Source organism: Ovis canadensis, chromosome 3, assembly GCF_042477335.2.
Source record: "Ovis canadensis isolate MfBH-ARS-UI-01 breed Bighorn chromosome 3, ARS-UI_OviCan_v2, whole genome shotgun sequence".
NCBI classification, from domain to species: domain Eukaryota; kingdom Metazoa; phylum Chordata; class Mammalia; order Artiodactyla; family Bovidae; genus Ovis; species Ovis canadensis.
In genome coordinates this window covers 223,150,135-223,165,403 of record NC_091247.1, presented here as the reverse complement: position 1 = coordinate 223,165,403, position 15,269 = coordinate 223,150,135, and the positions used below count along the sequence as shown (strand labels likewise).

General features: G+C 42.5%; 1 protein-coding gene across 1 annotated transcript in view; it reads right to left on the bottom strand.

Moving 5' to 3' along the window:
• Nucleotides 1–15,269, bottom strand: part of TNRC6B (trinucleotide repeat containing adaptor 6B) — a 250,363-nt gene that overhangs the window by 181,900 nt on the left and 53,194 nt on the right. Inside the window, exon 2 of the mRNA XM_069586058.1 lies at nt 1,593–1,666. The gene's annotated coding sequence lies outside the window, so the exon portion shown is untranslated. The remainder of the gene's footprint in view (nt 1–1,592; nt 1,667–15,269) is intronic.

Sequence of the window (15,269 nt, the reverse complement as noted above, 5' to 3'; positions counted from 1 at the left end):
ATTTATTTTCTTACACTGATGCCTCGCCTACTAGATTATCAATGCTTTGATACCAGACATTGTTTTTCAAACTATGCATTCCCAGATTACTTAAAACTGTGCACCTTGCACTTAATAAGTATCCAATAAATTCCATTGTAAGAATGACTGAATTAACCAACTGAAGTCTTTTTTACTTAAAACTGCAGTTCACCGGGTCCCCACCACGTGCCAGATGGTGCTGGACTAGTATAGGAGAATGAGGTTTGGCTTTGAAGGAGTGGAACAATTATTCTTTGTCATTTCTTAGCTGTGTAATCTTGAGCAAGTTATTTAACATTATAATCTTCATTATTTTCATCTACAAAACTGATCAGGAGAAGGTATTAGCCCTACAAGGTGTCCAGGTGCAACAAATAGGCACTACAAAAATAGTTCCTTCCTAAGAAGTCTCAGAGGGTTTATAGACCAGCAAAGGAGACAGAAAAAAAAAAAGTAACTCTTAATATAAAGTAATGTTGTTTTATTGTTGTATTAACAGGTGCCCCTGGAACACAGATAAAAAAGAAATTCTGCCAGAAGAGCCTGGGATGAGGGGATAAGAGGAAAGATATAAGCAGGAAAGTAAATAGTGGCATTCTTCTCCCCTCTTCCAAAATCTAAGCAAAGGAAAAAGCATCCATCAAGGCATAAAGTTGTGAAAAATAACTTCACATCTGGGGAACAGAACACAGTCTGGTGAGGTTTACAGACAGCCAGCGGTGCTCAGTCACTCAGTCGTGTCTGACTCTTTGTGGCTCCATGGACTGGAGCATGCCAGGCTCCTCTGCCCGTGCAATTTTCCAGGCAAGAATACTGGAGTGGGGTGCCATTTTCCTATGCCAGGGGATCTTCCCGACCCAGGGATTGAACTCAGGTGTCTACTGTGTCTCCTGCATCGGCACGTGGATTCTTTACTGCTACTGCCACCTGGGAAGCCCTTACAGATAGTGTACTGTAGTGGCTCAATCTTGTCCGACTCTTTGCGACCCCATGGACTGTCTACGGGCTTCTCCAGGCAAGAACACTAGAGTGGGTTGCCATGCCCTTCTCCAGGGGATCTTCCCAACCCACAGTCCAACCTGTGTCTCCAACACTGCAGGCAGATTCTTTACCATCTGAGCCACCAGAGAAGCCTCTTACAGATAAGGGTATGAGATGACGGACATCTCTTACAGAAATGTTTGGAATTAGGTCTTGGAAGGGTTTGTAGGATGACATCTGCAGTGACTGGGAGCCATAAGAGCTGTTTAGGCAAAGGGGCAATGTGAGCAAATCTATGGCTAGACGCTGAGTCAGGCACCGGAGGCAGAGGAGCTAGGATGCGTGCATGTAACACAGCGAACTGCTAAACCTAATAGCAAATCCAGTTCCACAGAAGGATGGGACACCAAGCGTCAGCATCAAACTAAATGCAGGGGTTTGTGAAGGGGAAACACAAAGGACCAGGGGTGAGTTCCCTTCTGTAAGAACTCTGGAAAGAAGCATTAATATCAGAATGTACTTTTTTTTTAATGTGGAGACGCTCTCATTTCATTGCCCGTACCTGGTGGATATCCATTTCTAAAACTTACCTTTGACAGTATCCTGGGGCAACACAAGCCCGTGAGGACGTGTCTAGACTACATTCAGTGCAAAAACCAAAACCCTGAAAAGAGAAGAAAATCCCAATGAGCCTCATGCTCACAGCAAGATGCCGTGGTGAGCAGCAGTCATGTATAAACCCGGGCTTCTCTGTCTACCAGCTACTGACTCTTAGGCAAGTGGCCTAACGGCTCAAGCCTCAGCTTCCTCATTCAACACCGGGAACAACAGTGTCTTCCTCATAGCGTTCTCTGAAAGTTTAGATGAGATACTTGTAAAACATTTTTAGCACAGGGCAGGGCACCAGCCACATGCTGGATAAAGGTGAGTGGATATTAAAAATGTGAACTGAAATATTTTCTGCAAAAAAACATTACAACTGATATTAAACCTTTATTATTTATTTAACCTTATTTGTTCTACCAGAAAAATACCAAACTGCTTTTTTTCCTCCATTTGACATGAGGATGTCTCATCATCACTTGAGAACTAATGCATCCCAAACTGCACTCTTCATCTCCCACCCCCACCCTGCCCCACCCCCAGACTCCGTTCTCCAGTCTCCACTGCCTCAGTCAAGGGTGTCATCCTCCACCCAGGTTCTGCGGTCAGAACTTTGGATTCATCCTGGATTTCTCACCCCACCCCAATCCTCTTACAGCCAGTCAGCAAACCCTATCATTCCTGCTTTCAAAATATGTATCTCAGATCTACCCATAATTCTTCATTTTCATTGCTACCATCATTTCCTACTTGTGGAGGCCTCTTAGCTGGTTTTCTTGGGCCTACTCCCACTCCTCCCTGAGCCATTTCTAATTAATTGCTGGAATGGCCTCTTAAGAATCAAAGCAAATGACAGCAAGCTGCTAATAAGTGCAGTGAAAATGTTATTTTGTGAAGGAATGTTTTCTCTCTATATATGTGATATATATATATATACACACACACACGAAATGACAGTCATGTATTACTAGACAGTTAAAGATCCCAGGCCAGTTCTTTCATTTTACAATGGCAGAAACAAATGCCAGAAGGATATTCTGCTCAATGTGGGGACAATGCGGCAGAAATGTATCTGTGATTAGCATCAACACTGCTGTCAGAAAGCCCGTCACTGTTTGGAAGTTGGCCACCTAGTTTCACAATCAAGTTAACATTTCTGTCCAAGAAAGCACATTCCACCTCCCATGGCTACAGATTATAAATTACAGCTTCAGAACAACCTTGGATCACAGCACTTGAGGTGGTGTTTTACTCAGTCTCAAAGGTATCTTACTGCCCTCTTACCTACCGTCATCTCTACTACTACTACTACTACTACTACTACTACTACTACTACTAAGTCGCTTCAGTCGTGTCCGACTCTTATGCGACCCCATAGACGGTAGCCCACCAGGCTCCCCGGTCCCTGGGATTCTCCAGGCAAGAACTCCGGGGTGGGTTGCCATTTCCTTCTCGAATGCATGAAAGTGAAAAGTGAAAGTGAAGTCGCTCAGTCATGTCCGACTCTTAGCAACCCCATGGACTGCAGCCCACCAGGCTCCTCCATCCATGGGATTTCCCAGGCAAGGATACTGGAATGGGTTGCCATTTCCTTCTCTAGAGGATCTTCCTGACCCAGGGATTGAACTTGTATCTCCTGCATTGCGACAGATTCCTTATCTCTAAGCCACCCGGGAAGCCCTGTATGATGAGTATCAGTAACATTTTAATTATTAGCTTTACCCTCCTATTATACACACTGTTATCCCAACAATCTTCCTTCCTAAAAAGCCAATTTGACCTTTGGGTACATCACTGGCAGTTTCTAGTCAGTAACTACCCACTGTCGTTAGGGTAAAATTCAAAATCCCTCCAGTCCTGTCTTCATGTCACATCCTGGTTGCGGGGTCAGTACAGGCGGCCTTGCTCATGGCGTGTGCTTCCGCCTCTGGGAGCCCACTGCCTCACTCCCTTCTACTCCTCTTTCAAGATCTGCCTCAGGTGTTAGCTCCTCACAGTTTTCTGTGCCCTTCTTAGCTGAAGTGTTCCTCCTCTGAGAAAGACCATATAATATCGGTAATATCCATGGATCTGTTTTCTTCATGCAACAGAACTCCTTGACAACAAGGACTACCTACGTCTTACATTACCTTTGAACGTGGTATCAGATGGAGCTCAATAAACACAGACTGAACTGAATGTTGATGTGACCCCAATAACTCAGTACCACAGTGTGGAAGCGTCCCCATTAAATGGCACTAGGGAAGGCTGAAGAAGCCAGCCACAGCTTCCAAGATGAGCCTAGCCCTCACAAAGGATGTGTGACGCTCAGCACCTCAGAGAAAGACAGGATTCTTGAACTTTTTCTCAACCACAGACTAGCAAGATAAAAGACTTAATTTTCGGTTCTCTATTGCAATTAGTTTCTGCCCAGGCTTAAACATCCTTCTCTGGGTAAACACTAAATTCTGTACCAACTTCATATAGGGGCCCATTATTACATATCTTGCTAATAGACAAGCTTAAGACACTGTGGCCAGATCGGTCCTTTGCCTGTTTGGCAGTTGGTCCCAGACACTTGCTGGCGGTCAGTGACGGAAAAGGAGTTAAAGCAGAGGAGTTGCCAGCGGGGGAAACTGGGCAGTTTTCCAAGTACTCTGGAAACCAGTTTTTACAGAACAGCTTCATTACTTTCTCTGCAGGGCCATGAACCTCTGTATCAGATGCATTCCTATTCAAGGTACACAAAAAATTTAATTCTAAAATCAACACTGAAAATGATCTAATTGAAGTTATCTAGAGCACTGGTTTCCTTCTAAGGTATGAGTAATGGCAAATTCCTCCCAAACACCATCTGAAATGTTCACAGCCGCCCTACAATCCTTCCACCTGATCGTGCACAGCCACGGCAGTAAACCACTTGAACTGCTCTAGTTTTCTCTCTTCTCTCACAGAGTGACTAAACTGGTCTTGAAATTCACACAGTGGGGTGGGAAGGTTCAGTGGATCTTGGACTACATCAATATCCAGGCCCTGCAAAACTTCAAGTAGGCTTAAAGAGTTTCTCCACAGCCAAGTACAGAACTAAACTCACCAGATGGAATTAGAACGGAATCCTTTACAAAGACTATGAAAAGAAGTACACATCCAATAAACTATATTTACTAATAATGCCTCTGATATGATGGAGTTTTAATTGTCAAACTTGACTGTTCAGCATGGTTCTTCTAAATATAATTTTAATTCTCATTTCAGAAACTTCAAGCAGTATAGATAAAGTCCTTGACCACTGCCCTCTCTCCCTGCCCTGGTCCTCCCAGGACTCACCACTACTGCTATATTTGATAATCAGCATAATTCTCGAGATGCAGATTATTAAGAATACACTGTAAACTTCTGAGTCACAAATAACACTGAAAACCCGGACTGTCTACATTGTTGGCGACTGGCCTAACTTCAAGCAAGATGTCTGGAAGAGCAGCAGATGTGGGGGTGGAGCAAAGCACCAGCAACGAGGCCAGGGAGGTGAGCACAGACCAGGAGACTAGGGGCAGATAGGAGGGCACTACGAATCCAGCTCTATATGCGGGCACACAGCCCAAGAGGGCAAAAAGGAACCTGTTGAATTAAGTAACACCAATAATAAAGTCAGAGCCTAAGGGGCGCAGATAAAGGTAGCACTACTACAGGAGATGGGTTCAGTTAGCTACCAATACCCAAGGGTTGCCATCGCTCCAAGATCTGGACATGCTACTTGCAGTCTTAGGTCACTTCTGCTGCTGAGTCACTTCAGTCGTGTCCGACTCTGTGCGACCCCACAGACGGCAGCCCACCAGGCTCCCCCGTCCCGGGGATTCTTCAGGCAACAACACTGGAGTGGGTTGCCATTTCCTTCTCCCATGCATGAAAGTGAAAAGTGAAAGTGAAGTCACTCAGTCATGTCCAACCTTCAGCGACCCCATGGACTGCAGCCTTCCAGGCTCCTCCATCCATGGGATTCTCAAGGCAAGAGAACTGGAGTGGGGTGCCATTGCCTTCTCTGAACTTCAGTTCAACACTTTGGAAATTCTGTAAAAATGTTCAAGTCTGTCCATTCCTAAAATCACCCCCTTTAATCCTAAAATCTTCTCCAGATGGTGTGCCCTTCCTACCCTCTAGTCAAGCTCTATTTCCAGGGGATCTTCCCTACCGAGGGATCGAACCTGGGTCTCCTGCATTGTAGGCGGATTATGTCCTGTCTGAGCCATTAGGGAATATCCCTTACCAGGTCTTAGTTGTGGCATGTAAGATCTTTCGTCATGACGTTTGGGATCTAGTTTTCTGACCAGGGATCAAACCTAGGATCCCTGCATTGGGAGCCCAGAGTCTTAGCCACTGGACCACCAGGGAAGTCCCAAGCTCTTTAAAAAGTTTTATTTGTGGTCTCAGTGTCCTAATCTCTCATGGACTTAATCATCAACATTTGGTTTCTTTCCCTATCACTCCCAGCTGTCAAATACAATGGCTATCATTTAATTATTTGCTGTAACCTTTCTTTGGCTTCTAAAAAATTAGAAGGATCTGAAATACCTGTCATTTGGAAGCCCCTGTGCCATCCTGATGTTAAGGACGTGAGATCTCATCACTAGGCTAGGGGCACTTTGCTTTAGTTCCTGGTCCTTGGCTGAGTCTGGGTCTCCCTGTCTCCCTAGGCTTGCAGCCAGTCCAAGGCCCTTGTCAATATTGTTGATTTTCAGATTCCCATCATGGGCAGGGGGTTGCTGGGTGAGAAGCAGCTGCTTCTGTGCATGGAGGATTGGGTAACAAAGATCATGGTGAAGAAATTCAATTCAACTCCTGGCTTAAGGATTTGAGCATAGTTCTGATGCTCAAACTGACATGGAACATATTTAGTCCCTTTATCCTGCAGAAGGGGTTTCCCTGGTGGCTCAGACAGTAGAGAATCTGCCTGCAATGCAGCAGACCCAGGTTCAATCCCTGGGTCGGGAAGATCCCCTGGTGAAGGGCATGGCAACCCACTTCAGTACTCTTGCTTGGAGAATCCCACAGACAAAGGAGTCTGGAAGGCTACAGTCCATGGGGTGGCAAAGAGTCGGACACAACTGAGCGACTGAACAACAGCATATCTCAATGACTCCCAAAGCTCTCTCTAGGGCTGACCTTTCTTACAACCTTCAAAGCCATCTGTGTAACTTCCTAATGTCAATAGACTTCTCTACCTCATGTTCCGCAGGTCCCTAAAACACAATATAATGGAACAAAATAATCCTCCCCTTAAAATAATCTGCCTCTCTTGGGAATACTAGCATCCCACTCAAAAATCTGGAACCATCACCTCCATCTTCCTCTCACCAAACTGTCAGCTCTGCTGCTGCTGCTAAGTCACTTCAGTCGTGTCCAACTCTGTGTGACCTCATAGATGGCAGCCCACTAGGCTCCCCCGTCCCTGGGATTCTCCAGGCAAGAACACTGGAGTGGATTGCCATTTCCTTCTCCAATGCATGAAAGTGAAAAGTGAAAGTGAAGTCACTCAGTCGTCTCCGACTCTTCACGACGGCATGGACTGCAGCCTTCCAGGCTCCTCCGTCCATGGGATTTTCCAGGCAAGAGTCCTGGAGTGGGGTGCCACTGCCTTCTCCGCTGTCAGCTCTAATCCTCCAATATTTCAACAGGTACTTTCTTCCCTATTCCTATCATCTCTGCTTTTGTTCTGGCATAATTTCCACTGATTTATTCCACTTGTTTTTTAAACTGGTTTTCTTACCCTTAAGACCCACCCCACCCCCACTGCCATTAGAATTACCGTTATAAAGGGCAAAACCACAGGGCCTTTGCAATGCCTCTCATCCATCTTCAAGATGACATCCAATTCCACTGTGTGGTATACAAGGCCCAGGATCCACTCAGCTCTCAGCTTCATCTCACAAAACCACTCTGCTTTCAGTTTCTCTTAAGTACCACAGGGTTTCACGTGTCTGTGACTTTGTACATGTTGTGTCAACTGGACTCCCTCTCTCACAGGGCAAATTCCAATTTTGATGATGCAAGAAAAGGGAAACCTTTCCTGTGAACTTTGTCTTGATTCTTCTCTTTTGCTCCAGGTGCTCTGGATGGGTCCTTCCTCTGTGTTAGCAACTATACTCAGTATATATTTCCACTAGGCTTGTTTATGCTGTACAGACTATAAGGTTGTAAGTTTTCTGAAGACAGGAAGGGCTAAGTCTTTTTATCACTGTAGCACCATCACGTAAAACAGTGCCAGTGCAAAGGATATTCCAAGAAACTCTACTGAAACAAAAACATGCATTTGGAGGGGGGAAATATAAAGTCAACTCAATATAATATTCTTTGTTTACTGAAATAAGGATGCTGTTCATCGCTTAGAAGAGTACATCCAGGGCCACAGTACTGATTCCAATCTTTCACTCAGCAAATGAGCCACCTGCCAGGTTTCATGTGTGTTCTAGAAATACCATGTTGAAGTCATGCTAGGCTCTCAGGGCGCTGTGCTACCCGCATGAACCCACAGATTGCCATGGAGAAGCTGTGAAGAAACTCTGGGACTGAGAACAGGACCCTGGCATGAAGATGTTAAATTTATTCTTGTAACTTTTAAGTCAGGGAAGAGTTGCCTAATAAATAAACTGAAGCAGGGATGAAGAAAAAGGCATGTGCCTCACCTTCAACTACTAATCCAGTTTGGTCAAATGGAACTAATGCTCTCTGGCTTAGTCCAGGACAACTTGTCAATTCTTTAACACAAAGGGCTTCAGAAAGTAAAGCTACCCTCTAAGACCGACACAAACTGCTAGTCACATGAAGGTGGGGGCGGGACGGTGGGGAATAATGACTGCCAGCGATAAGAACAGCAGAGGCAGCTACTGAACAGCAGATTCAACTCAACCAGCTTTCCTGAGGCTTACGAAACACCTAGCACTATGCTCACTGGTTTCAGAACAAGGGCCTCTGACTAGGTTTTATTGCAATCATTAGCCACAAAGAATTAAAGAGATTAGGGGGCTTCCCTGGTGGTCCAGTGGCTAAGACTCCGTGCTCCCAACACAGGGGACCAGGGTTCAATCCCTGGTCAGGGAACTAGATCCCACATGCCATAAATAAGAGCTCAACCTGCCACAACTAAAGAGCCCATATGTCACAACAAAGATGGAAGATTTGTTGTGCTTCAAATAAGACTCGTGCAGCCAAATAAAGAAATATTAAAGAAAAGGAAAATAATTAAACAGGCTAAGATGCTGAGCTTTTGCACCCAATATATTGATGATCTGTAATCAAAAAGTATTCTTTTCCATATTGTGTATTAAATTTATGTAGCTTAAAAAAATCAAATAGGTATTTCTATGAAGGTTGTCTACAAAATTTCAAATGCATATTGGTTCTCCACTAAAACAGTAAGGGAAAATTTAATATTGATATTGAAGATGATAATATGAAACTATTTATGCTGTGTTCAGCAATATATATCATGGACATCTCATTTAAGATATGATCCCTATCCTTAGAGCTTTCCTGATGGCTGAGATGGTAAAGAATCTGCCTGCAATGCAGGAGACCCAGGTTCAGTCTCTAGGTTGGGAAGATTCCCTGGAGAAGGGAATGGCAACCCACTCCAGTATTCTTGCCTGGAGAATCCCATGGACAGAGGAGCCTGGTGGGCTACAGTCCACAGGGTTGCAAAGAGTCGGACACGACTAAGCAACAAACACTTTCTCTATCCTTAGAGGTCTTACATTACTGATAAGGAGAAGAAAGTTAGCACACCAAGCAGTTCCACAAAAACTAAGCACTAAGCTGTGCGGCACAGAAGTTTCGAGGATGCAGAGAAAATGGTGGGCTGGACAACCTGTGCAGCCTTCAGGGAGAAACCAAGATCCCGGCTGGAATTGATGGGCTCTAAAGCAGTGATTCTCAAACTTTTTCATCGCAGGGTCTCTTTACATTCCTAAAAATTATTAAGGATCCCCAAAAGCTTTTGTTTATGTGGGTTGTAGTTAACAATATTTATAGGTGGCTCAGTGGTAAAGAATCCGCCTGCCAATGCAGGAGACATGGGTTCAGTCCCTGAGTCAGGAAGGATCCCCTAGAGAAGGATATGGCAACTCACTCAAGTATTCTTGCCTGGGAAATCCCATGGAGAGAGGAGTCTGGCAGGCTATGATCTGTGGAGTTATAAAAGAGTTGGATACGACTTAACAACTAAACCACAACAAACACATTAAAAATGAAAACTATGAAAAATTTAAAATATTCATTCATAAATATTTAAATATATAAGTAATAAATGATTACATGTTAACATTTTTAAATTAAAAATATTTTAAAGGCTAAAAGTTTAGAGAACAGTGCCACTTTTTTACACTTTTGTAAGATCTTTGGTATTTTGCAAGTATCAAACAACAGCTATATCCTAGTATCTGCTTTTGCATTCAATCTTTTGCAGTACTGCATGCCATGTAGCCTCTGGAAAACACCACTGTACACTCAGGAATGAGTTTAAAAGGCACATAACATCTTAATGTTATTAAAGAGGTGATTTCATGGACCCCCTGGAAGGATCTAGACCTGGGGGAGTGCAAGGGATCCATGGACCACACTTTGGGGAATTGTTAATTTTAAAAGAGAAAGAAAATGCTATATGCAAGGGCTGGGAAGGAAGGAAATATGTGGCTGTTGAGCCATAATTTCTAAGTACGCAATGCTTCCCTGTAAACTCTTGGCTACAACCAGGCACACCTTCATCATGAGCCTGAGAGACCGAAATGGCCAGGCAAGGTGGGGACCAGAAGCCTCCTCTAACCCCATGGTGGTCTGTGCCCACGGAGGAGACTCTGCAGCCCCTGTAACATTCCCCGGAGGCCACGTCAGCCCTTGCTTGCTGGCACCTCCACTGCACTCTCCTCCCAGAAGCTGTAAATGGCTCACAAGAAGCTGCCTTGCTGGGGCTTCCCAAGGCTGTGTTTACTAACTGCAAAATCATCTCTCTGCTACAGTCTCAGATTCTTCAGACATTTCTTGATCTGGCTGTCTTAAAAAAACACATTTAACATCAGCCACGTAGCCAGTTTTTCCTTGCCAATAACCATGGGAGTTTGCTCTTCCGTTCTCATGCATCTTGCGACTGTAAAAACAGTTCCCGGAGCATCATATGTCATGGATCTAGTTGCCACAAACTGAAAACATTTTCTTCATATTTTGTGGCACAAACTAAAAGCATGCTGGATGTGGTTTGCATACAGGCCATCTCTGGCCAAAAAAGAGGCTTAAATATATGGATAGACGGAGAAAGGGGGTGGCCAGCACCATCATTAAACTGTTTGATCAATCAACGTTCGATAGTGTATAGCTATGGTAAAATTCTAAATGAAAATGAAACATTCTAAAATTATCCTGCAATAAGTACAGTTGTTCTTTTCATGCAGCAAACTTTAAGTTGCCTAACAGTTGTTTTATACCTGAGAGAAGCACAGATGAAACAGAAACTTCTTTTTTAATCTTTTAAATAAAAAATATATATAATAAAAGCAATGAGTCTATATAGTTTTTCAGTCATTTTAATGCTGTTTTTTAGTAAACATATTTATTAAGGCCCCTTTACAGAAGAGGATAGGTCATTTTGAAGCCAAAGTGAAACTGAAACTTTAAAAAGAGATTTCTGCTTCTGGGAATGCTAAACTAGATAATTCAGACCAACAAGCCTATCCTGCTAAGAAGAGCCTAGAAAATCTGGACAAAATATTAAAAATAATCTTCAAGGCAGAGGAGCACTAATAAGTTAATTAAGAATTACCATGCATAAAAATCAATTTCAAGTGAATTATGTATCCAAATGTGAAAGATAAGTAGTAAAGCTTTCGGAAAACAACGTGGGATGTTCCCATCACTGAGGCACTGGGAAGGAGCTCTTAAACAGGGAACAAGAGTAACCATGGTCAAAAAACAGATAAAAGATAATGATACCAAAATTCAGTTTTTGTTCACCAAAAGACATCCTTAGGAAAAGGAAAAAGTGGGTCATATAAAACCAATAAAGAAGGACTCATATTCAAAATAAAAAGGAGTTCTGACAAGAAACGAAAAGATAACAATAGGAAAATGGGCAAGAGGCTAGGTGCGGCACATCACCAAATAAACAAACAAACCACAAATACAAATAAAAAGTTGTCAAACCTCAATAATAAGAAAAATACAAAAGAAAACCATAATGGAAAAAAAGAAAAAGAAAATCACAGTGATATAACTTTGTATACCAGAACAATTAAAAATTTTAAAGTCTGATAATAACAAGTGTGGCCAAGGGTATGGAACAATGGGAATTACCATGTATTACTTGTGAGAATATATAAATAAAGTGCTATATCCACTTTGAAATATAGTCTGGCATTATTCTTCTAAAGTTGAAGAGATACATACTTCATGATCCAGCAATTCCACTCCCAGGTATACACCCCAAAGAATTCATACACAGGGGCACCAAAAGATACACAAAAATTTTCAAAGCAGCACTATTATAAGAGCCCCCAGCTGGGAACAACCCAGATATTCTCAACAGTAGAACAGCATATTCATAAAATGGAATACCATACAGCAATGAAAATCAAGAAATAATAACCACACAGAACATGGATGGATTTCAAAAACATAATGACCACATAATAAAAGAATATATAGTGTGTGACTGTTCAAAATCAGCCAAACTTACAACGTTTAGACGTACATGGGTGACAAAAGAAGAAAGGAAAGAAAAGAAATCGGAAGAGTGGTTCCTGCAGGTGGAAGTCGGGGCGTCACTAGAAAGCTCACTAAGGACTGCCGGTTCCTGTAATGTGCTATTCTTTGATCTCAGAACTGGTTATTTTAAAATAACTAAGTTTTACATTTGTATTTTATACATCTCTCTGGTTGTGCGATATATTTCATAAAAAAAAAATGAAAGCAAAACAAAGATCAAATAAATACAAAGGAAAAAGTGGTATCTTTGCTGTAACTTTAAAAATTAGATGACAGAACCCAAATTCCTTAGCCAGCATCCCTTCATTATCCAGTCCTGCCTTTCTAGTCTCATCTTTTGCCACTCACCTTCTTCACAAGTAGTATAAGGAGTCTGTCACACTCGTACTCAACCCTGAGCTTTCTTTACCTTCACTCCTGATATTTGTCTAGACAACCGTGGAGACAAAACCCAATCATCATTCTGTCAGACTAAGTACAAACATTCAAGACACAGCCTGGATGTCATCTCCAGTGAGAAAGCTTTTCAGGAGACACAGATTCTAGGGCCACACTGACTGGTTCAAATTCCAGATCGGCCATTTATTGGGCAGGGTGACCTTGGTCAATTTATCAATAATAATCTTGTAGATTCTTCATCTATAAAAATGAGTATGAAAATACAACCCACGTCACTAGGTTTTTGTAATGATTCAATGAGTAAATATATGCAAAGTATCTGGAACATGCCTGGGAGAGAATAAACACTGCTGCTGCTGCTAAGTCACTTCAGTCGTGTCTGACTCTGTGCGACCCCATGGACGGCAGCCCACCAGGCTCCCCCGTTCCGGGGATTCTCCAGGCAAGAATTCCAGAGTGGGTTGCCATTTCCTTCTCCAATGCATGAAAGTGAAAAGTGAAAGTGAAGTGGCTCAGTCGTGTCCGACCCTCAGCGACCCCATGGACTGCAGCCTTCCAGGCTCCTCCGTCCATGGGATTTTCCAGGCAAGAGTACTGGAGTGGGGTGCCATTGCCTTCTCCGGAATAAACACTGGGTATTAGCTATTATTATTATCTAGCTACTATCAAGTATTATTATTAACTAGGTTAATATTATTAGCAGGCTGAGTGCTGAAGAATTAATGCTTTTGAATTGTGGTACTGGAGAAGACTCTTGACAAGAGTCCCTTGGACTGCAAGGAGATCAAACCAGTCAATTCTAAAGGAAATCAACCCTGAATATTCAGAAGCACTGATGCTGAAGCTGAAGTTCCAATACTTTGGCCACCTGATGAGTGAGTCGACTCACTGGAAAAGACCCTGATGCTGGGAAAGATTGAAGGCAAAACAAGAAAGAGGCAGCAAAGGATCAGATGGTTAGATAGCAACACTAACTCAATGAACATGAATCTGAGCAAACTTCAGGAGATAGTGGAGGACAGGGGAGCCTGGCATGCTGCAGTCCATGGGGTCGCACAGTCAGACATGACTTAGCAACTGAACAACAACAATTACTAATAAACCAATATACTCTGATGATGCCCCATCCCCCAAAGCCCCTCCAGATCAACTACTCTTCTTCTGGGTTCCCATGGCCCAGTATTATAGCTTATTTTCCTTTATACAGCCCTCATGGTTAGTTACTTCCTTGAGAGCAGAAACCAAGTCTTTCACGCTTTAATCCCCAATATATAGCACAGTGCCTGATACGTAGTAAATGCTCAATGTAGTATCTGTGGAATGAATAAGCTACAAAGGCTCCAAACATGGATCTCTATCCATATAAGAGTGGTCCTTCAGTGCTGCTCTATTCTGTATAAACAACACAAACTGGAAGCACTGTCTTAATTTTATACCTAAAATGGGAGAATTTATAGTTATGTAAATTATGCCACAATAAAGATTTTTTAAAAACCACACAAATATTTGACATTCTTTTACAGCTAGCCAGAATCCTCATTCCAGAAGTCCTCAAACCAGTCAATCCTAAAGGAAATCAACCCTGAATATTCACTGGGAGGACTGATACTGAAAATGAAGCTCCAGTACTTTGGCCACCTGATGCAAAGAGCCAACCCATTGGAAAAGACCCCATTTTGGGAAAGACCGAAGGCAATAGGAGAAGGGGGTGGCAGAGAATGAGATGGTTAGATAGCATCACCGACTCAGTGGACATGAACGTGAGCAAACTCCAGGAGATAGTGGAGGACAGAGGAGCCTCGAGTGCTGCAGTCCACGGGGTCACAAAGAGTCAGACACGACATAGTGACTGAACAACAAACAACAGAATTCCCACATCTTTAAAATCTCACCTACACACGGGAGAAATAACAGAAATAACAAGAAAAACCAGCTTTTAAAAATTAAAAAATAAAAATATTTCATGTACTAAGTATCTTAAAAACCCAAGGCATCATCTCTATACTTATTTTCAAATCCAGGATCAACAAAGAGTGATCTTGATATACAGGCTTTCACTGTCATTTATTTATTTCATCCCACCTGTACATACAAACACACACTCTTGGCCTCAACTGCATTTATAATTGCAAATATAAATATGTGACATGATGCCTCCCCTTTTTTTATGGCCAAACAGCAAGCATAAGAAAAAGGTAAATATGGAAAGCACAGTGTATAATGAGATAAAAATAATAACATATATACAATAAATAGGATTTCTAAATAGGGTATAAACTAACCTTTAGAAATCGATAGTCTTTATACAAGTGTACTTCAGACTGAATTCTACGCAAGTCCTAAAATGTATCCAAGTTAGTTTGCTGAACTGGAATCATTAAATTGGATATTGCTTAAAGTAGGTCACTGGCATGGGCCTGAAAGTATTTGGTAATACAGAAATTTACTTGCAAAGTCACTTGTCCTAAAGACATCTGACTTAGACACAACAGGAAGAATCACACTGGTTGGGTCTCAAGTGTAAGTTATTTAGATGTATC